At 48.0% G+C, this 24,298-nt stretch overlaps 1 pseudogene; it reads left to right on the top strand.

The window, feature by feature from the left end:
• Positions 1-24,298, top strand: part of LOC138643203 (zinc finger protein 271-like) — a 93,100-nt pseudogene that overhangs the window by 51,415 nt on the left and 17,387 nt on the right.

Here is a 24,298-nt window from a genome sequence, read left to right as displayed (position 1 = left end):
GTGATTTTACTGTACACCGCACTGAATTACCGGCTTTTCTCTCTAACAGCGCTGCGTATTTCTCGCAAGTCACACTGCTGGTCCGTGTGTGATCCGTATTTTTCTGGCTTCCATAGACTTTCATTGGCGATTTTTTTTTTGCGCATTACGGTGACAAACGCAGCATGCTGTGATTTTCTACGGCTGTAGAAAGCCGTATAAGGGTATGTGCACACGTCAGGATTTTTTCCTGACAAAATCCTGAGATTTCTGCCAGAAATCCGCGTTTTTTTTGCGCGGATTTCTCGCGGAAATTGCGCGTTTTTTGCGCTGATTTTTTGCAGAATTTTTCCGGATTTTTTTTTTTTTTTCCGGAATGTCATTTTGGCTTAGAAATCCGCAAAAATTCCAGAAAAAGGTAGAGCATGTCCGGATTTTTAGCGGTAAGCGTTTTTTTTGCCGAAAAAAAACGCTTACATCTGCACAAAAAATCCGGAATGCATTCTAAATGATAGGATGCATAATCCTGACGTGTGCACATACCCTTATACAGATCAGTAAAATACGGCAGATAGGAGCAGGGGCATAGAGAATAATTGGGCCGTGTGTAATGCGTGATTTACGGACGTATTTTATGCGCTCATACGTCCGTAAAACTCGCTAGTGTGACGCCGGCCTAAGGGTTTGGCCGTGTGGTCACCAATGCACTGAGATATATACTCTGGATGTGGCGTGTTCACACAAGGAATGCAGAGCATCTGGCTCCAGCCTATTAATGACGCCATATGGCCGGCTGCCCAGTGCTACATGCATCCTGTGTGAACAGAGGCCACAGTGGACAGAACCATTTGGGCCCAAGAGTACGTATCTCAGTGCACTGGTGGCCACACGGCCAGTCCCGGATTGAAGGCTGGCCTTTTCATTAGGTTTTGCCCCGGTGCATTTGCTATTTTATTTGGGTCCGCTGCACCCTGTCTGTGCCTTTGTATTGAGGCCCATTCAGACAGGTGAGCATCTCGGCCTGTTTTTGGTGTTTTCTTGAATTTTCTTTTTTTAACCTTTGTGAAGGAACTGAACCATTAGGAATAGTGAAGTGTTCGGAGCAGTCGGTGATGGAGCCGTTTCCTCTCGCTGGTTCTGATCCCTCATGTGTCGGCGGCTCCGGGATTATTATCTTTATCGGAGCAGTGGTCCGGCCGGTGTGAGACCCCGCTGCCCCACACTGCTGCCGTCCCCGGTCATGGCGACCTCGGCTGTGTTCACACCGGGCGCTTCTGCTGCTTTTTTTTTCTACAGAAAAACCTGCTCTCTTAGGCTACGTTCACATTAGCGTTGCGTCGGGCGCAGCCACGGCGACGCATGCGTCATACGCCCCTATTTTTTAACATGGGGGGGCGCACAGACAGGCGTTGCACTTGCGTTTTGTGACGCATGTGTCAGGGCGCAGAGGATGCTGCATGATGCGTTTTTTTCTGTGCCAAAAACCATGCAAAAGTGGACGCATGCGTCACAAAACGCTGCCTTGTGCATGCGTTTACATTTGCGTTGTGCCACCGATGCTGCACCGCTCAATGCAAATGTGAACATAGCCTTAGCAGTAACGAAGGTGCAGAAAACTATCAGGTTTCGCTTGTTTTTTCTTGCGGCGTCTTGTCACGTGCCCGCGGTATTTTTTCTTGCGGCGTCTTGTCACGTGCCCGCGGTATTTTTTCTTGCGGCGTCTTGTCACGTGCCCGCGGTATTTTTTCTTGTGGCGTCTTGTCACGTGCCCGCAGTATTTTTTCTTACGGCGTCTTGTCACGTGCCCGCGGTATTTTTTCTTGAGGCGTTTTGTCACGTGCCCGCGGTATTTTTTCTTGTGGCGTCTTGTCACGTGCCCGCGGTATTTTTTCTTGCGGCGTCTTGTCACGTGCCCGCGGTATTTTTTCTTGTGGCGTCTTGTCACGTGCCCGCAGTATTTTTTCTTACGGCGTCTTGTCACGTGCCCGCGGTATTTTTTCTTGAGGCGTTTTGTCACGTGCCCGCGGTATTTTTTCTTGAGGCGTTTTGTCACGTGCCCGCGGTATTTTTTCTTGAGGCGTTTTGTCACGTGCCCGCGGTATTTTTTCTTGTGGCGTCTTGTCACGTGCCCGCGGTATTTTTTCTTGAGGCGTCTTGTCACGTGCCCGCGGTATTTTTTCTTGAGGCGTTTTGTCACGTGCCCGCGGTATTTTTTCTTGAGGCGTTTTGTCACGTGCCCGCGGTATTTTTTCTTGTGGCGTCTTGTCACGTGCCCGCGGTATTTTTTCTTGAGGCGTTTTGTCACGTGCCCGCGGTATTTTTTCTTGTGGCGTCTTGTCACGTGCCCGCGGTATTTTTTCTTGCGGCGTTTTGTCACGTGCCCGCGGTATTTTGTGCGTGCTGCTGAGAATGTTTAGAGATAAAACAGATCAGAATCTACATCATCAGGATTTGGCACAAAAACTGCAGCAAAACCTGAGCCCTGAGCGATGTCACTGCACGTTACTATCAATGGGGGAAAAACGCTGTAAAAAGTGACGCGAGACAAAGATCGGAGCGGGGCGGAGATGCGGGAAAGCTCAGAGCCGGCACTGTTGTTCACACGTTCCTGATTTCCATCCTTTTTTTTCTGCACTAAAAACCGCAGCTCTTGGCAGAAAACGCAGGTCCTTTTTTTTATGCGTTTTTGGTGCGTTTTTTAGTGCGTTTTTTTATGCAGTTTTCTATGCAGAGTCTGTGTGTTTTCTAGGGAGTTTTTTAGGGTTAAGATGGCTGAAAATACCCCTACCCTACCCCTAACCCTATTCTAACCTTAGTGGGGGAAAAAAAAAAAATTCTTTATTTTTTTATTGTTCCTACCTATAGGGGTGACAAAGGGGGGGGGGGGTCATTTACTATTTTTTTTATTTTGATCACTGTGAGGTTATCTCAGTGATCAAAATGCACTTTGGAGCGAATCTGCCGGCCGATTCGGCGAGCGCACTGCGCATGCGCCCGCCATTTTTCAAGATGGCGGCGCCCAGGGAGAAGACGGCCGGACGGACACCGGGAGGCCCGGTAAGTATAAGGGGGGGGAGATGAGGGCACGGGGGGGGGGCGTCGGAGCATGGGGGGGTGGGATTGGGGCACGGGGGGGGGGGGGGGCAGCCACACTGCAGCGGTTCTGCACCACAAACCGCAGTAAAACCCGCAGATATATTTTTCATCTGCGGGTTTGACCTCACAATGGAGGTCTATGGGTGCAGAACCGCTGCAGTTTTGCAAAACGAAGTGACATGGTACTTCTTTTTTACCGCAGCTATTCAGCGCGGCTTTTTTAGTTAATTCCCGCATCATGTGCACAGCGGTTCCTGTTTTCCATAGGGTACAGTGTACTGTACCCTGCATGGAAAACAGCTGCGGAACCGCAGCGGCAAAATCGCGGCGGTTCCGCAGTAAAAAACGCACTGTGTGAACATGGCCTTATACACAGCTGGAAAACGCAGAGAAACCGCAGGAAAAACGCCAGGTGTGAACACAGCAATAGGAGCAGACACGTTTTGTTCCACTAATAACCCGCACTGCTCCCCGCACGGACGTGTCACGGCCGCATCTGCTCCGGGAGCCGCTTCTCCTTCCACCATTTCTCTCACTGCGGGGACAGAACCACAGATACCGAGCCTCGTACAGAGGAGAAACCGAGAAATGGCGGCTGGAAGACCGGGAGGAAAACGAGAAGAGCAGAAGAACGGAGGAGAGAACTACACATCCCAGCAAGTCTCCTCAGCACATGAGAACTGCTCAGGATCTCCGCCCCTCCCGTCACATGACCGCCAGCACGGCTCCTCCCTAATGCTGAGCCCCGCCCTCTCTCCTGGTGACGTCATCACAGGTCCTTCATCTATTCCGCTGTACAAGGGAACATGAGCAGCAGGTGAAAGGCGAAGAGCAGCGGGCGGAACACGTGACGTCCTGAGGACCCGGAGGTGAGAGGGGCGGGAAGAGGAGCGCAGCAGCTGCGAGAACGTAGATACATGGAGGCTGTGGGAGGTCAGCGGTGTGGGGGGCACTGGAGATACATGGGGGCTGTGGGAGGTCAGCGGTGTGGGGGGCACTGGAGATACATGGGGGCTGTGGGAGATCAGCGGTGTGGGGGGCACTGGAGATACATGGAGGCTGTGGGAGGTCAGCGGTGTGGGGGGCACTGGAGATACATGGGGGCTGTGGGAGGTCAGCGGTGTGGGGGGCACTGGAGATACATGGAGGCTGTGGGAGGTCAGCGGTGTGGGGGGCACTGGAGATACATGGAGGCTGTGGGAGGTCAGCGGTGTGGGGGGCACTGGAGATACATGGAGGCTGTGGGAGGTCAGAGGTGTGGGGGGCACTGGAGATACATGGGGGCTGTGGGAGGTCAGCGGTGTGGGGGGCACTGGAGATACATGGAGGCTGTGGGAGGTCAGCGGTGTGGGGGGCACTGGAGATACATGGGGGCTGTGGGAGGTCAGCGGTGTGGGGGGCACTGGAGATACATGGGGGCTGTGGGAGGTCAGCGGTGTGGGGGGCACTGGAGATACATGGAGGCTGTGGGAGGTCAGCGGTGTGGGGGGCACTGGAGATACATGGAGGCTGTGGGAGGTCAGCGGTGTGGGGGGCACTGGAGATACATGGGGGCTGTGGGAGGTCGGCGGTGTGGGGGGGCACTGGAGATACATGGGGGCTGTGGGAGGTCAGCGGTGTGGGGGCACTGGAGATACATGAGGGCAGTGGGAGGTCAGCGGTGTGGGGGGCACTGGAGATACATGGGGGCAGTGGGAGGTCAGCGGTGTGGGGGGCACTGGAGATACATGGAGGCTGTGGGAGGTCAGCGGTGTGGGGGGCACTGGAGATACATGGGGGCAGTGGGAGGTCAGCGGTGTGGGGGGCACTGGAGATACATGGGGGCAGTGGGAGGTCAGCGGTGTGGGGGGCACTGGAGATACATGGGGGCTGTGGGAGGTCAGCGGTGTGGGGAGCACTGGAGATACATGGAGGCTGTGGGGGGCACTGGAGATACATGGGGGCTGTGGGAGGTCAGCGGTGTGGGGGCACTGGAGATACATGAGGGCAGTGGGAGGTCAGCGGTGTGGGGGGCACTGGAGATACATGGGGGCAGTGGGAGGTCAGCGGTGTGGGGGGCACTGGAGATACATGGAGGCTGTGGGAGGTCAGCGGTGTGGGGGGCACTGGAGATACATGGGGGCTGTGGGAGGTCAGTGGTGTGGTGGGCACTGGAGATACATGGGGGCTGTGGGAGGTCAGTGGTGTGGTGGGCACTGGAGATACATGGGGGCTGTGGGAGGTCAGCGGTGTGGGGGGCACTGGAGATACATGGGGGCTGTGGGAGGTCAGCGGTGTGGGGGCACTGGAGATACATGGAGGCTGTGGGAGGTCAGCGGTGTGGGGGGCACTGGAGATACATGGGGGCAGTGGGAGGTCAGCGGTGTGGGGGGCACTGGAGATACATGGAGGCTGTGGGAGGTCAGCGGTGTGGGGAGCACTGGAGATACATGGAGGCTGTGGGAGGTCAGCGGTGTGGGGGGCACTGGAGATACATGGAGGCTGTGGGAGGTCAGTGGTGTGGTGGGCACTGGAGATACATGGGGGCTGTGGGAGGTCAGCGGTGTGGGGGGCACTGGAGATACATGGGGGCTGTGGGAGGTCAGCGGTGTGGGGGCACTGGAGATACATGGAGGCTGTGGGAGGTCAGCGGTGTGGGGGGCACTGGAGATACATGGGGGCAGTGGGAGGTCAGCGGTGTGGGGGGCACTGGAGATACATGGAGGCTGTGGGAGGTCAGCGGTGTGGGGAGCACTGGAGATACATGGAGGCTGTGGGAGGTCAGCGGTGTGGGGGGCACTGGAGATACATGGGGGCAGTGGGAGGTCAGCGGTGTGGGGGGCACTGGAGATACATGGAGGCTGTGGGAGGTCAGCGGTGTGGGGAGCACTGGAGATACATGGAGGCTGTGGGAGGTCAGCGGTGTGGGGGGCACTGGAGATACATGGAGGCTGTGGGAGGTCAGTGGTGTGGGGGCACTGGAGATACATGGGGGCTGTGGGAGGTCAGTGGTGTGGGGAGCACTGGAGATACATGGAGGCTGTGGGAGGTCAGCGGTGTGGGGGGCACTGGAGATACATGGGGGCTGTGGGGGGTCAGCGGTGTGGGGGGCACTGGAGATACATGGGGGCTGTGGGAGGTCAGCGGTGTGGGGGGCACTGGAGATACATGGAGGCTGTGGGAGGTCAGCGGTGTGGGGGGCACTGGAGATACATGGAGGCTGTGGGAGGTCAGCGGTGTGGGGGGCACTGGAGATACATGGGGGCTGTGGGAGGTCAGCGGTGTGGGGGGCACTGGAGATACATGGGGGCAGTGGGAGGTCAGCGGTGTGGGGGGCACTGGAGATACATGGGGGCTGTGGGAGGTCAGCGGTGTGGGGGGCACTGGAGATACATGGGGGCAGTGGGAGGTCAGCGGTGTGGGGGGCACTGGAGATACATGGAGGCTGTGGGAGGTCAGCGGTGTGGGGGGCACTGGAGATACATGGAGGCTGTGGGAGGTCAGCGGTGTGGGGGGCACTGGAGATACATGGGGGCTGTGGGGGGTCAGCGGTGTGGGGGGCACTGGAGATACATGGGGGCTGTGGGAGGTCAGCGGTGTGGGGGGCACTGGAGATACATGGGGGCTGTGGGAGGTCAGCGGTGTGGGGGGCACTGGAGATACATGGGGGCTGTGGGAGGTCAGCGGTGTGGGGGGCACTGGAGATACATGGGGGCTGTGGGAGGTCAGCGGTGTGGGGGGCACTGGAGATACATGGAGGCTGTGGGAGGTCAGCGGTGTGGGGGGCACTGGAGATACATGGGGGCTGTGGGGGGTCAGCGGTGTGGGGGGCACTGGAGATACATGGGGGCTGTGGGAGGTCAGCGGTGTGGGGGGCACTGGAGATACATGGGGGCTGTGGGAGGTCAGCGGTGTGGGGGGCACTGGAGATACATGGGGGCTGTGGGAGGTCAGCGGTGTGGGGGGCACTGGAGATACATGGAGGCTGTGGGAGGTCAGCGGTGTGGGGGGCACTGGAGATACAAGGGGGCTGTGGAAGGTCAGCGGTGTGGGGGGCACTGGAGATACATGGAGGCTGTGGGAGGTCAGCGGTGTGGGGGGCACTGGAGATACATGGGGGCTGTGGGAGGTCAGCGGTGTGGGGGGCACTGGAGATACATGGGGGCTGTGGGAGGTTAGCGGTGTGGGGGGCACTGGAGATACATGGGGGCTGTGGGAGGTCAGCGGTGTGGGGGGCACTGGAGATACATGGGGGCTGTGGGAGGTCAGCGGTGTGGGGGGCACTGGAGATACATGGGGGCTGTGGGAGGTCAGCGGTGCCTAACCCCCCCCCCCGCCCCGCGCGCGCGCTCCTCTGTGGTGCCCTTAAACCCCCCCCCGTGTGCTCCTCTGTGGTGCCCTCCCCCCCCCACCCCCCTCCTGTGTGCTCCTCTGTGGTGCCTTCCCCCCCCAACCTCCCCCCCCCCTCCCGTGTGCTCCTATGTGGTGCCTGCCCCTCCCGCGCGCTCCTCTGTGGTGCCATTGTTTTTGTGTGTGTTTTCCCTGTGCTCGGTGCTGTGCACTGCTGTGATCTGTATGTTGGTCTTTTCTTTATCATTAGTGTGGGGGACAACCTGCCAGTTACTGGAGATATGAGTGGTCGGATCCTGGAGCGGGCTCTGCTGTGTTGGTGTGAATGCACACGCTCTGCCTCTGCATCATTCATTGTCTATGAGACTGGCAGGGAAAGCGGAGGGCTACGCTCAGTAGTCCCATGAACAATCTATGTAGTGGAGGCCCCGCGTGTGCATCCTGCTGCATATGTCCGGGCTGCAGAGCTCTGTTCTGGGGTCCCCTCCCCCCAGTGATCAAGTGTCCTCCCGTGCCATTGATGGGGATATAATTTGTTTTTTTGGGAATAACCTTCAGTAAGTCGTGTTCTTTGTGTTCCTTCATGCAGGTGTCCGCGGTCTCTGCAGACGTCTTGTATTGTTATCCTGATGAACGATCCACCGAGGATGAACAAGAATGAGATCACCCAGAGGCTGCTGAGCTTCACCATGGAGATGGTCTACCTGCTGACCGGAGAGGTGAGGTGTGTTCTCACATTAACCCCGAGGGCACGGACAGTCATTGTTTCTGGGAAGGATATTGTTGTTACGATGTTCACTGTGTGGTTAACCCCTTAACTACTGCCGAAACGACTTTTAACAGCGGTCATTAAGGCACTTATTTCTCAGCGCCGCCTTTTAATGGCACCGAGGAATAAGCGAATATCAGCGGTTCCCACTGGTGTCAGCTGTACATCCCAGCTGACACCCTGAAGTATCGGACCCGACCGTTTTTGCATCCGATCGAGGCTGATTAACTCATAAATACCGCTGACAATCTCGCCAGCAATATTTAAGTTATATGGTGGTCACAAGACCCCCCCCCCCCCCCCTAAGTAACCATTGACGCCTGCAACCTGTAAAAGAGTAAAAAAAAAACAACAAAAAAACACACAAATATGTGCGCACAAATCGCTAAAATTAGTTTCGCCACTTAAAACATAACATTTCTGATAAAACATTAATAAAAAAAAAGTATGCGTAATTGAAATCGCCTCATCCGTAACGACCCGCCCTATAAAACCAGCACGTTATTTTTTCCGTTTGGCCATAAAATAAACTAAACGCGCAAAAAATGTCACTTTTTTCATCAGTGACTCACACAAAAGTGAATAAAAAGCGATCAAAAAGTCATATGTAAACAAAATATGATGCCAAACCGTCCCGCAAAAGACAATCTTACGGGGCGCATTCCTTACAAAAATAAAAGCTGCAGCTCTCAGAATAGGACGATGCAAAAATTAATTCATTTCGCTAAAATGTTTTTAGTGTGTAAAAAAAAAAATAAAAAAAAAATAGTATCGCTGTAATCGCACCGACCCAACAAGCAAATCTGTCTGATCACTTTTACCGCATAGTGTGTGGCTCAGACAAATTAAAACAATAACTGAACTGCTGGTTTTTGTTCATTCTGTGTCTCAAAAATTTGAATGGCGACAAAACCCCCCCACACTTTTTATAAAGTAGCATTTTTACTGTGGGATGGCAGCAAAACCTAAAAATAAACCTATATAAATCTGGTATCGCTGTAATTGCGCTGACCCAAAGAATAAATCCACCCTGTCACTTATACCGCACAGTGAACAGCGCAAAAATAAAAGTAAGAACTATTATTGTACTGCTGTCTATTTGTTCATTCTACCTCCCAAAAATCTAAATAAGTCTCGGCTCGCATTTATCCTGCGCTCTCCGCTGAGCTCTTACATCGGAGTTTCCGTGTAAATTCCTCAAAACCGCGATTCAGACAAAAACCCCGACCACTCACTCATGAGGCACATGGAGTCCACTTTAGGCTGGTCTGTGTTCCAGCGGTGTCCCATCATTTTCAATTTTTTTTTTTTTTTAGTGCACAAGTGTGGGCGACAACAGATCTGTGCATGCCTAAAAAGGTTGCCCCCCCCCCCCCCTCATTTAATGGCAGAAAAACCCACAATGGTCACAGAAATAACTTGAATTTTACAAAAGTAATAATAAATAAAAAAAACTATGATCTGAACAGATGAAAGTCAGACATTGCTTTTCAGCCATGCTTCCACAGAATTAAAAAAAAAAATAAACCTCCTGAAATCGGCCTGGACAGGAATGATGGGACCCTTAACTTAATATTTTGTCGCACAACCTTTTGATGCAATCAGACAATTCCTGTAGCTGTCAATGAGACTTCTGCTCCTCTCGACAGGTATTCTGGCCACTCCTGAAGAGCAATCTGCTCCATTGTCTCGTGTTTGAAGGTCGCCTTTTCCAGACGGCATGTTTCAGCTCTTTCCGAAGATGCTAAATAGGATTTAGGACTCAGGGCTCCTAGAAAGCCACTTCAGAATCGTCCAATGTTTCCTCTTAGCCATTCTTGGGTGTTTTAGCTGTGTTTTGGCTCATTATCCTGTTGCACGACCCACGACCTGTGACTGAGACCAAGCTTTCTGACACTGGGTAGCACATTTCTCTCTAGAATCCCTTGATAGTCTTGAGATTTGATTGTACCCTGCACAGATTCTAGACACCCTGTGCCAGATAAAGCAAAGCAACCCCAAAACATAACAGAGCCTCCTCCATGATTCACAGTAGGGACAGTGTTCTTTTCTTCATATGCTTTATTTTTCCGTCTGTGAACATAGAGCTGATGTGCCTTTCCAAAAAGTTCCATTTTTGCCTCCTCTGTCCAGAGGACATTCTCCCAGAAGCTTTGTGGCTTGTCACCATGCAGTTTGGCAAATTCCAGTCTGGCTTTTTTTTTTTTTTTTCAACAATGGTGTCCTCCTTGGTCGTCTGCCGTGAAGTCCACTTTGGCTCATACAACGACGGATGGTGCGATCTGACACTGATGTTCCTTGAGCTGGAAGTTCACCTTTAATCTGTTTAGTAGTTTTTCTGGCTCTTTTGTTACCATTTGTATTATCAGTCTCTTTGATTTGTCATCAATGTTCCTCCTGCGGCCACATCCAGGGAGGTTGGCTACAGTCCATGGATCTTACATTTCTGAATATGTGCAACTGTAGTCACAGGAGCATCAAGCTGCTTGGAGATGTCTTATAACTTTTACCTGTAACATCTTTGTCTATAGTTTTCTTTCTAATCTCCGGAGACAACTTTCCCTCTCTTCCTCTGGTCCATGTTCAGCGTGATACACACCATGTCACCACACAGCACAGTATCTGTAGCCCTATATACCGGCCACTCACTGATTCCAGGATTGTAGACCCCTGTGATGATCGTTAGTGGACACACTGTGATCTAACATATCCCTTTTGTCACATTATTTTCAGGGGTACCATCATTTCTGTCCAGGCTGATTTCATGAGTTTTTTTTTTTTTTTTTTTTTTTTTTAAATTCTGTGGGACCATGGTTGAAAAGTAATGTCTGACTTTCATCTGTTCATAGATCTTTTATTTATTATTACTTGTATCAGATTCAGGTTATTTCTGTGACCATTGTTGGTTTTTCTGTCATTAAACGAGGGGGACCAACAATTTTGATCACGTGTGTATTATCAAATTCTGTGTAGTGCTTGTGGATTCAAAATGCTCACTGTACCCCTTTGATAAAATCCATGAGGGGTGTAGTTTCCGGAATGAGGTCACTTGTGGGGCTATTCACCGTTTGGCACATCAGGCTCTCCAAACGCGACATGACATCCGCAGACAATTCCATCAAAGTCTGCATTCCAAAACGTCACTCCTTCCTTTCCGAGCCCTGCTGTGCTTCCAAACAGTTGTTTACCCCCACATATGGGGTATCGGTGTACTCAGGACAAATTGCACAACAAGTTTATTTTATTCCATTTTCTCCTGTTAACCTTGTGAAAATGAAAACTTTGGGGCTAAAATTACATTTTTGTGGGTTAAATGTTTTTGGTTTTTTTTTCCCTTTCAGAGCTCTACGATATAAACTTCTGTGAAGTACTCGGGGGTTCCAGGTGCTCATGACACATCTAGATAAGTTCCTTAGGGGGTCTAATTTTCAAAATGGTGTCACTTGTGGGGGATTTCCACTGTTTAGGCAAATCAGGGGCTCTGCAAACGCGACATGGCCTCCGATCTCAATTCCATCCATTTTTGCGTTCAAAAAGTCAAACGGCGCTCCTTCCCTTCCGAGCTCTGCCATGCACCCAAACAGTAGTTTACCCCCACATATGGGGCATTGGCGTGCTCAGGAGAAATTTCACAACAAATTTTAGGGTCCATTTTCTCTTGTTAACTTTGTGAAAATAGCAAATTTGGACCTAAAGTAAAATTTTTGTGGAAAAAACCTTAAATGTTCATTTTTTTTTTTTTTTTCCTTCCACATTGCTTTAGCTCCTGTGTAGCATCGGGAGGGTTAATAAACTTCTTGAATGTGGTTTTGAGCACCTTGGGGGGGCGGGGGGTGGGGTGCAGTTTTTAGAATGGTGTCACTTTTGGGTATTTTCTCTCCTATAGGCCACCCAAAGTCACTTTAACTGTGAGTTGGTCCCTAAAAAATAAATTTTAGAAAATGGTCTTGTAAATTTTGTTGTAAAAATGAGAAATTGCTGGTTGACTTCTAACTTCCTAACAAATAGAATTTAGTTTTCAAAAATTGTGCTGATGTAAAGTAGACATGTGGGGAAATGGTATTTATTAACTATTTTGTGTGACATATTTCTCTGATTTAAGGGCATGATAATTAAAACTTTTCAAATTTTTTTTTTCCCCTCCCCCCACAAATAAACGCAAGTCATATCAAAGTAATGTTGCCACTATCATGAAGTACAATAATTAATGTAAAAACAATGTCAGAATCACAGTGGGTGCGGTGGTTAAGGTCAAAGTCGGCTCGTTGACTAAGGGGTTAAAATAACCTGATGGCTGATCTGCAGGATCGGGCCTTTATGGCCGTGCTAAACTGAGTTTTATGTTTCACATTTTAAAAAGTAATGAACTTTTAGTCCAATTTCTTTTGTCACTGTGACGTAACATGTTTTTAATTTTTCCTTCAGTGTACATATAAGGTATGTATAACTACACTGCTCAAAAAAATAAAGGGAAGACTAAAATCCCACATCCTAAATATCACTGAATGAAATATTCCAGTTGTAAATCTTTATTCATTATATAGTGGAATGTGTTGAGAACAATAAAACCTAAAAATGATCAACGTAAATCACAACTAATATCCCACGGAGGTCTGGAGTTGGAATGATGCTCAAAATCAAAGTGGAAAATGAAGTTACAGGCTGATCCAACTTCAGTGGAAATGCCTCAAGACAAGGAAATGATGCTCAGTAGTGTGTGTGGCCTCCACGTGCCTGAATGGTCTCCCTACAATGCCTGGGCATGCTCCTGATGAGGCGGCGGATGGTCTCCTGAGGGATCTCCTCCCAGACCTCGACTAAAGCATCCGCCAACTTCTGGACAGTCTGGTGCAATGTGACATTGGTGGATGGTGCGAGACATGATGTCCCAAATGTGCTCAATTGGATTCAGGTCTGGGAACGGGGTGGCCAGTCCATAGCTTCAATGCCTTCATCTTGCAGGAACTGCTGACACACTCCAGCCACATGACGCCTGGCATTGTCCTGCATTAGGAGGAACCCAGGGCCAATCGCACCAGCATATGGTCTCACAAGGGGTCTGAGGATCTCATCTCGGTATCTAAGGGCAGTCAGGCTACCTCTGGCGAGCAGATGGAGGGCTGTGCGGCCTCCAAAGAAATGCCACCCCACACCATTACTGACCCACTGCCAAACCGGCCATGCTGAAGGATGTTGCAGGCAGCAGATCGCTCTCCACGGCGTCTCCAGACTCTTTCACGTCTGTCACATTTGCTCAGTGTGAACCTGCTTTCATCTGTGAAGAGCACAGGGCGCCAGTGGCAAATTTGCCAATCCTGGTGTTCTCTGGCAAATGGCAATCGCCCTTCATGGTGTTGGGCTGTGAGCACAACCCCCATCTGTGGATGTCGGGCGCTCAGACCATCCTCATGGAGTCGGTTTCTAACTGTTTGTGCAGACACATGCACATTTGTGGCCTGCTGGAGGTCATTTTGCAGAGCTCTGGCAGTGCTCGTCTTGTCCCTCATTGCACAAAGGCTGAGGTAGCGGTCCTGCTGCTGGGTTGTTGCCCTCCTGCGGCCCCCCTCCACGTCTCCTGGTGTACTGGCCTGTCTCCTGGTAGCACCTCCAGCCTCTGGACACTACGCTGAGAGACACAGCAAACCTTCTTGCCACAGCTCGCATTGATGTGCCATCCTGGATGAGCTGCACTACCTGAGCCACTTGTGTGGGATGTAGAGTCCGTCTCATGCTACCACGAGTGTGAAAGCAAAACCAACATTCAAAAGTGACCAAAACATCAGCCGGAAAGCATTGGTACTCAGATGTTGTCTGTGGTCCCCACCTGCAGAACCACTCCTTTATTGAGGGTGTCTTGATAATTGCCAATAATTTCCAACTGTCTATTCCATTTGCACAACAGTATGTGAAATTGATTGTCAATCAGTGTTGCTTCCTAAGTGGACAGTTTGATTTCACAGAAGTTTGATTTACTTGGGAGTTAGATTCTGTTGTTTCAGTGTTCCATATATTTTTTTTTTTGTGATAAACAAGGAAGGCGCAGACCGCGTTTCTCAATGTATCCGCGCTGACCACACACGATGGAAAGGTTCTTGAGAACATTATTGTGCCGACGCGTTTCGTGGCAATCTGCCACTTCCTCCGGGCCAAAGATTTCACATTGCCTGTTTTATACAGAATCAGTGGTTTTATACAGAATCTTCATGGCATCACAATTACAAACCGCCATCACTTCCCGTGGGAACGCCCCTCCAGTGTCAGAATGGCCGACACCAGTTACAATGACTTTATTTCAAAATCTACACTCTGATGAAACACACGATCCACCTAAAACTTCAGTCTTTAATTAAAAAAAAAAAAAAAAATGATCACTGCATTTTTTTTTTTTTTTTTTAATAACAAAATGGAGTTGACTGGAATCAAAGTCACAAGTTTTGGGCGAGCCAGGTCACTCAGGGTTCCCCATTACCATCATACTATCTCTCCACTTGTTGGGAATGGTTGAGGCTTTAGACAAAACCTTCATGACGTCCCAAACAAACAAACATCGCTTCCTGCGAGAAGAACGCCCCCCTCCAATATCAAGAGGTCACCCGACCGTCACAATATCTTTACATCAGTACAGAACCTCCGATAAAACACATTCAACCTCTAAACAATCAATTTGTGATGTAAAACCAAATATAAAACCTATAATCAAAATGTGTTTAAGATTTTATACAAATAAAATGTCTAGACTGGAAGCCATAGGACTTGGGCAGAACACCAACGACTTCCCATTCATTATACCAAGTCTCCATTTCTGGGGGATGGACGTGTGATTAGGAGATCCGTCGGACCACCAGGGACAAGAAACCATGAAGGACGGCTGATCAAAAAAGATCTACCAGCTCACGAAGACCTTAGGATGAATGGTAATGTGTATATCCAATACACTTCTATTTGGGGGGTCCGCGGGTGCCTGATCTATTGGGGTCACTCGTATTGGGGCTTTGTTCCCGTGTTTTTCCCTTGGAGATGATGTGTCTGTGAGTTCATCCTCACATGTAGAGGCCGTGTGGTGCGTCCACATATTGGTTCCCACAGCAACAATCAATTAGATAAATAAACCTGGATCGGCATGGTGATTTATAATTAATGTCGTCTACTCTCTCACTATCATTATCTGCGTGGAAAGTCTTCACATCATCACTGATCCAAGGCAGCACAAGCGTTTGTTATTTTTACATGTGAAGGAACCTCTTGGAGGCTTCTGTGAGGGGCCGATTCCTGCATAAGGGGCTCCTTGGACTCCCCCATCCCTAAATCTGCTGGGGGCTAACATGTTTTTCAGGGATGGCGCCCTCCTAAAGGCGACCACTGGTCTAGTGGGTGATACTTTCTGACAGGCCGGGTCATTTAGTAGGACCTTCCAATGCTTCTGTATTAGGTCCCTGATGGTGCGATTCTGGGAAGACAAGGTAGTGATGACATTAGTGATAAATTATCTGTGGACTTTTTATTTTCTGTCCCATGTATTAAACTACTTTGTGAAATTCCCTTTGCCTCTGAATATTCTTTTTTTGTATTAGTTTTTTGGGGTATTCTTTGGGGTAAGTCTACTTCTAAAGCAGATAGATGAAGCTGCAACCCATAATGAGGTCCTGGTTATGGGGGACTTTAACTACCCGGATATTAACTGGGAAACAGAAACCTGTGAAACCCATAAAGGCAACAGGTTTCTGCTAATAACCAAGAAAAATTATCTTTCACAATTGGTGCAGAATCCAACCAGAGGAGCAGCACTTTTAGACCTAATACTATCTAATAGACCTGACAGAATAACAAATCTGCAGGTGGTTGGGCATTTAGGAAATAGCGACCACAATATTGTACAGTTTCACCTGTCTTTCACTAGGGGGACTTGTCAGGGAGTCACAAAAACATTGAACTTTAGGAAGGCAAAGTTTGAACAGCTTAGAGATGCCCTTAATCTGGTAGACTGGGACAATATCCTCAGAAATGAGAATACAGATAATAAATGGGAAATGTTTAAGAACATCCTAAATAGGCAGTGTAAGCGGTTTATACCTTGTGGGAATAAAAGGACTAGAAATAGGAAAAACCCAATGTGGCTAAACAAAGAAGTAAGACAGGCAATTAACAGTAAAAAGAAAGCATTTGCACTACTAAAGCAGGATGGCACCATTGAACCTCTAAAAAACTATAGGGAGAAAAATACTTTATCTAAAAAACTAATTAAAGCTGCCAAAAAGGAAACAGAGAAGCACATTGCTAAGGAGAGTAAAACTAATCCCAAACTGTTCTTCAACTATATCAATAGTAAAAGAATAAAAACTGAAAATGTAGGCCCCTTAAAAAATAGTGAGGAAAGAATGGTTGTAGATGACGAGGAAAAAGCTAACATATTAAACACCTTCTTCTCCACGGTATTCACGGTGGAAAATGAAATGCTAGGTGAAATCCCAAGAAACAATGAAAACCCTATATTAAGGGTCACCAATCTAACCCAAGAAGAGGTGCGAAACCGGCTAAATAAGATTAAAATAGATAAATCTCCGGGTCCGGATGGCATACACCCACGAGTACTAAGAGAACTAAGTAATGTAATAGATAAACCATTATTTCTTATTTTTAGTGACTCTATAGCGACAGGGTCTGTTCCGCAGGATTGGCGCATAGCAAATGTGGTGCCAATATTCAAAAAGGGCTCTAAAAGTGAACCTGGAAATTATAGGCCAGTAAGTCTAACCTCTATTGTTGGTAAAATATTTGAAGGGTTTCTGAGGGATGTTATTCTGGATTATCTCAATGAGAATAACTGTTTAACTCCATATCAGCATGGGTTTATGAGAAATCGCTCCTGTCAAACCAATCTAATCAGTTTTTATGAAGAGGTAAGCTATAGGCTGGACCACGGTGAGTCATTGGACGTGGTATATCTCGATTTTTCCAAAGCGTTTGATACCGTGCCGCACAAGAGGTTGGTACACAAAATGAGAATGCTTGGTCTGGGGGAAAATGTGTGTAAATGGGTTAGTAACTGGCTTAGTGATAGAAAGCAGAGGGTGGTTATAAATGGTATAGTCTCTAACTGGGTCGCTGTGACCAGTGGGGTACCGCAGGGGTCAGTATTGGGACCTGTTCTCTTCAACATATTCATTAATGATCTGGTAGAAGGTTTACACAGTAAAATATCGATATTTGCAGATGATACAAAACTATGTAAAGCAGTTAATACAAGAGAAGATAGTATTCTGCTACAGATGGATCTGGATAAGTTGGAAACTTGGGCTGAAAGGTGGCAGATGAGGTTTAACAATGATAAATGTAAGGTTATACACATGGGAAGAAGGAATCAATATCACCATTACACACTGAACGGGAAACCACTGGGTAAATCTGACAGGGAGAAGGACTTGGGGATCCTAGTTAATGATAAACTTACCTGGAGCAGCCAGTGCCAGGCAGCAGCTGCCAAGGCAAACAGGATCATGGGGTGCATTAAAAGAGGTCTGGATACACATGATGAGAGCATTATACTGCCTCTGTACAAATCCCTAGTTAGACCGCACATGGAGTACTGTGTCCAGTTTTGGGCACCGGTGCTCAGGAAGGATATAATGGAACTAGAGAGAGTACAAAGGAGGGCAACAAAATTAATAAAGGGGATGGGAGAACTACAATACCCAGATAGATTAGCGAAATTAGGATTATTTAGTCTAGAAAAAAGACGACTGAGGGGCGATCTAATAACCATGTATAAGTATATAAGGGGACAATACAAATATCTCGCTGAGGATCTGTTTATACCAAGGAAGGTGACGGGCACAAGGGGGCATTCTTTGCGTCTGGAGGAGAGAAGGTTTTTCCACCAACATAGAAGAGGATTCTTTACTGTTAGGGCAGTGAGAATCTGGAATTGCTTGCCTGAGGAGGTGGTGATGGCGAACTCAGTCGAGGGGTTCAAGAGAGGCCTGGATGTCTTCCTGGAGCAGAACAATATTGTATCATACAATTATTAGGTTCTGTAGAAGGACGTAGATCTGGGTATTTATTATGATGGAATATAGGCTGAACTGGATGGACAAATGTCTTTTTTCGGCCTTACTAACTATGTTACTATGTTACTATTCACGCTCTAAAAATCTCTGACATTTGCTTTATTCCTCATAATCTTAATAAGGTACAATTTTTCCTTATTCGCTGATCCTGATTTTTTTTTTTGGTACATTTGTCAGCCATTTGTTGTCATGGTTACTTTTGTAGTGTACTTAGCTGTTGGCATCAACTTTTTAGAAAAAATTCTTTATTTTACCTTCACCATCATGTTTTATCGTTAGATCCAAAAAGTTGATCTCCATCTTGCTAATCTCAGGTGTTAGTTCAGTTCCCCAATTGTTGCACATGATGATCTCCAGGAACTCAAATACTGTGTTCCTATGGTTATTAAAATTATAAAAATATTGTCTATAAACCACTTACAGAAGATATCATCCCTGAAGGTATTATTGAAAATATGCCAGGACTCGAAGGTGGCAATGAATAAATTTGTATACGTAGGTGCCACCCTCGAGCCCATGGCCATGCCCCGTTTCCGATAGTAAACCGTATGCAAATTTATTCATAATTTTTTTTAATAACCATAGGAACACAGTGTTTGAGTTCCTGGAGATCATCATGTGCAACAATTGGAGAATTGAACTAACACCTGAAATTACCAAGATGGAGATGAACTTTTTGGAACTAATGATAAAACATGATGGTGAAGGTAAAATAATAACAAAGAATTTTTTCTAAAAAGTTGATGCCAACAGCTATGTACACTACAAAAGTAACCATGACAACAAATGGCTGACAAATGTACCAAAAAATCAGGATCAGCGAATAAGGAAAAATTGTACCTTATTAAGATTATGAGGAGTAAAGCAAATGTCAGAGATTTTTAGAGCGTGAATACCCCAAAAAACTAATTAAAAAAAAAAAAAATCATATTCCGAGGCAAAGGGAATTTCACAAAGTAGTTTAATACATGGGACAAAAAATAAAAAGTCCACAGATAATTTTATATTTATAATTTTTTATATCACTGTCATCACCACCTTCTCTTCCCAGAATCGCACCATCAGGGACTTAATACAGAAGCATTGGAAGGTCCTACTAAATGACCCGGCCTGTCAGAAAGTATCACCCACTAGACCAGTGGTCGCCTTTAGGAGGGCGCCATCCCTGAAAAACATGTTAGCCCCCAGCAGATTTAGGGATGGGGGAGTCCAAGGAGCTTCTTATGCAGGAATCAGCCCCTCACAGAAGCCTCCAAGAGGTTCCTTCACATATAACAATAACAGATGCTTGTGCTGCCTTGGATCAGTGATGATGTGAAGACTTTCCACGCAGATAATGATAGTGAGAGAGTAGACGACATTAATTATAAATCACCATGCCGATCCAGGTTTATTTATCTAATTGATTGTTGCTGTGGGAACCAATATGTGGACGCACCACACGGCCTCTACATGTGAGGATGAACTCACAGACACATCTCCAAGGGAAAAACACGGGAACAAAGCCCCAATACGAGTGACCCCAATAGATCAGGCACCCGCGGACCCCCCAAATAGAAGTGTATTGGATATACACATCACTATTCATCCTAAGGTCTTCGTCAGCTGGTAGATCTTTTTTGATCAGCCGTCCTTCATGGTTTCTTGTCCCTGGTGGTCCGACGGATCTCCTAATCATACGTCCATCCCCCAGAAATGGAGACTTGGTATAATGAATGGGAAGTCGTTGGTGTTCTGCCCAAGACCTATGGCTTCCAGTCTAGACATTTTATTTTTATAAAATCTTAACACCTTTTGATTATAGGTTTTATATTTGGTTTTACATCACAAATTGATTGTTTAGAGGTTGAATGTGTTTTATCGGAGGTTCTGTACTGATGTAAAGATATTGTGACGGTCGGGTGACCTCTTGATATTGGAGGGGCGTTCTTCTCGCAGGAAGCGATGTTGGTTTGGGACGTCATGAAGGTTTTGTCTAAAGCCTCAACCATCGCTTTTATCGCCCTATGCGCGGTCTCTCCTTGATTTCTTTATTTTTTTGAGTAGTGTATTTATGTATAGATCTTATCTGTGTTTAATATATTCCAATGCAATAAATAGCCGTAAATATCTCACTATACAATATAGTGATTTTCTTCTAGCTATTTATTGCTCTTGAGTTGTGCCAACCCCAAAACCCACAATCTGTTGTTGTTTTTTGGCTTTTACTGTAAGAAATAATTTCTTTACCAACGCTGTGATGATATCCCAGAATTGTGTGTTTTATATATACATACTATATACAGCTGTATTCTGGATACAGAACAAGTCATCAAGAAAATATAGATTTCTTAAAAATATACATATAAAAATTCTATTTTTAGGAAACGTATATTTTCTTGCTCGCTTTTTCTGTATCCGGAATACAGCTGCATACAGTTGTACTGCTCTCCAGCCTGGGACGGCTCCATACATGGTGACTCGGCGTGGGGCGTATTATTTCGTCCTATGTCGGGAAGCAGTTAAGGAGGTTGTGTTTAAGAGAATTGTGAGTAACGCTGACACAAGTCAGAATGATGATTTGACTGTCTTGGTTAGGACATGGTTAATGTCCTGTTCTCTCAGGGTTAATATTGCTGGCCTCTTTCGATCTGGGAGGGGTATTTATACTCACTTCAGACAAGGATTCTCTATACTTTCCTCTAGTCTGTGTGCCTGACCCCTGTAGTGTGTGCTCGGTTTGCAATTATTTTGCTTGCTCTCCGTACTTTACTCTGCTTGATTGTTCTTCTGGATTTCTGACCTCTGGCTTCCCTTCTGACAATCCCCTGTCTCACCCCTTTGGTACCTCGTGATCTCCTGGCTCTGATCTTGGCTTGTTTGACTACTCTCCTGTGTATATCGTCATCTCCGTACCCCGGTGCCTGGCTCCACCCCCGACCACCTCCCACTCTGTCACATGGTTCAGGTCCTGGTTGTTACCTGGTTAGTAACCCGGCGCTTTGCTCAGCTTCCTTGCTGCTGTGTGCAGCTCTCCCCGCTCCAGTTACACCCGGGAGTCGTGACACATGCGCTGGGACGGGCTGTGATACATTGATTACCGGTGCCCTATAATGAGGGGACTGTGGGTTTAAGAGGAGGTGTTAATTATCCAGAAAGGACAATGTGACGTTTCTCTCCTCACGCAGGATTACACACTAGTGAAGAAAACATCAAGTGACTGTGTGACTCCAGGCAGCCACAAGTCAGGAGGGCGGAGCAGGAGGCGGAGCCTCATCACAGATCCTCCCCTGCAGTCGCGGATACATGAGAGGAGCAAGAAACAGATCCTAGAACTGACCAACAAGATCATTGAGCTGCTGACCGGAGAGGTGACTGCTGGGACATTATACAGGGCCGGCACTGGAGGATTCTGGGTAATGACGCTCTCATTGTCTGTCAGGTTCCTATAAGGTGTCAGGACGTCGCCGTCTATTTCTCCATGGAGGAGTCAGAGTATCTAGAAGGACACAAGGATCTGTACGAGGACGTCATGATGGAGGACGCCCAGCCCCGCACGTCACCAGGTGAGAGGAGACTTGTCTGCGTTCGTGTATGTGTTAGCCTGCCATCAAGTGTCCAGACTGAGACACTTCATCTGATTGTAGCATGATGTAGGGGCTGAGACCCTTATTCCAGCGATGTCCCTTATATACTGTTATTTTGAAACAATCCATTTTCTGTGCTGCAGATCTAGCAGAGCTCAGAATACTGAGCCCGGTGTAACCCCGCCCACACCACTGATTGGCTGCTTTTGGTGTTCACTGTCCTTAGGCAGCTTTCTGCCTAGTCAGTGGTGGGGGCGGGGATGGACTAGGAGGCACGAGACAACTAGTCCTGTAGTGATAATCTCCTGCTGATAAAACACTGTATTGAAATATCAAAACCCAGCCCAGTAAGTGACACAAGGCTGGAATCGGAGTCTCTGCCTCTTCATCTACATTACGCTGCTTTCAGATTGCATAACGTACTGTGGAATATGTATCTTCTGGCGAATTCTAGGACGGCATAGTGTAAGCTTGCACTGTACGAAGGTTCGATATTAAGGGGAACCTGTCGGGTCGCCCACGCCTCCGTCCCATTCACATATGTGTCACCCATCCCCTCCTAACCGGCCCTTTATCCTCTTAGTCCCTTAAATACTTTTCTTTCTTTTTTTTTTTTTATATGGATGTATCCCCTCCATTTTTCTTATGCTAATTAGGCATTTAACTAGTCGTGGGGTGTTAGTTTCCCCAGACTAGTCGTCCCTCTTTGCAGGTTTTTACTCCGCTGTGGACATGATCTGCAAGAGTCGACGCCATCGCAGGCTATGTGCAAACGTTGCGCGTGCGTGTGGCTCTCTTCAGGCGCGTCATTGCGCCTCTGAAATCTTCATGGCCGCTCTTCGCAGGACCGGAAGGGCAGACTTCGGCTGACGTACGTGTCCTGCATTTTCCGGCATGCTTTGTACACCTCTGAAGCCGGGAACCGTACACCTGACTGTAGAGGAGCAGCGACGCTGCGGAATAGGGACGCGCCAATGTGCGAAATTGGCAGAGAGCTGGTGATCACATGACCTGCGAGAGACGACATCACGTCCACAGGGGCGTAATTACACGCAGAGAGGGCGACTAATCTGGGGAATCTAACGCCCCATCATGAAGTTAAAGGATTAATTAGCATAAGAAAACAGCTGAAAAATACTTTTAATTAAACATGGAAGGATCCGACTCACAGGATAAAAGGCAGGTTAGGACTTAGTGATGCATATGTGAATTTTGATTTACTTTTTTTTTTTTTTGCACATTTTTATTAATTTCCTTTTTGGAAATTGTGATAATTTGATCATATAATACACTGCAATAATGCAGGATCTCCTGGTGTGCCAGCATGTCAGACATGACCGTGTGATCCCATCGCAGAGGAATGGCGTGCGATGGGCGTCAGAAGTGGACCCCTCTCTCCCATTCCTAACCTCCTGAGAACGCGCCATACAGTAAGGGCGCACCGCTGCCAAAAATATACAGCAAATGTGGCTATGGGGTGATCAATCCAGGAACGGGAGGTGATGAGAGAAGTCTGTGATAGACGGATGTCCACGGACTCCACCACTGAGTGTCTGTGTGTCCCCCAGATGGATCCCGGAGGAGAAGCCCCCCAGAGAGAAGTCCCCGTCCTCAGTGTACCCCGGACCGTGCAGAGGAGAGTCATCAGGTAGATGGGGCTGAGCCCTCCCCGAAATGCAGATGCTAAGAGATGGATGTACACTTCATTTACCAATTTTTTTTTTTTTTTTCCCTCCGTTTAGATTGAAGATCTGATGTCTATTAAGGTCGAAGTTATCGATGAAGAAGAAGAAGAGTCGGAGGACGGTCAGCCGCGTAAGACTCAATGTTTGTGAATTAAAAGCCTGGCGTGAGCGTCATCTGTGTACAACTCCCATCATCCTATCATCACATGCAAACGATGGACTTTGTGTCTCCTACAGATGAAAGAAGCCCCCCAGAGAGATGTCCCCGTGTTCTGTATTCCCCGGACCGCCCAGAGCAAAAGCACAACATCCCGGGAAATCAGCAGGTAGATGGCCCTATAACATCTGTGTGTGCTGCCGGTGGACTCTGTGTTTTGCTATTTTCTGGTGTTGATCTGTTTGCTGGTTTTCCCTCCTATTTGCCGGTGGACACTGTGTGTTGCCGGTGGACACTGTGTGTTGCCGGTGGACACTGTGTGTTGCCGGTGGACACTGTGTGTTGCCGGTGGACACTGTGTGTTGCCGGTGGACACTGTGTGTTGCCGGTGGACACTGTGTGTTGCCGGTGGACACTGTGTGTTGCCGGTGGACACTGTGTGTTGCCGGTGGACACTGTGTGTTGCCGGTGGACACTGTGTGTGTGTGTGTGTGTGTTGCCGGTGGACACTGTGTGTGTGTGTGTCTCTCTGTGTGTGTTGCCGGTGGACACTGTGTGTGTGTGTGTTGCCGGTGGACACTGTGTGTGTGTGTGTGTGTGTTGCCGGTGGACACTGTGTGTGTGTGTGTGTGTGTGTGTGTGTTGCCGGTGGA

The sequence above is a fragment of the Ranitomeya imitator genome, chromosome 6, assembly GCF_032444005.1.
Source record: "Ranitomeya imitator isolate aRanImi1 chromosome 6, aRanImi1.pri, whole genome shotgun sequence".
Taxonomy (NCBI): domain Eukaryota; kingdom Metazoa; phylum Chordata; class Amphibia; order Anura; family Dendrobatidae; genus Ranitomeya; species Ranitomeya imitator.
This window is presented reverse-complemented; position numbering and strand designations above follow the sequence as displayed.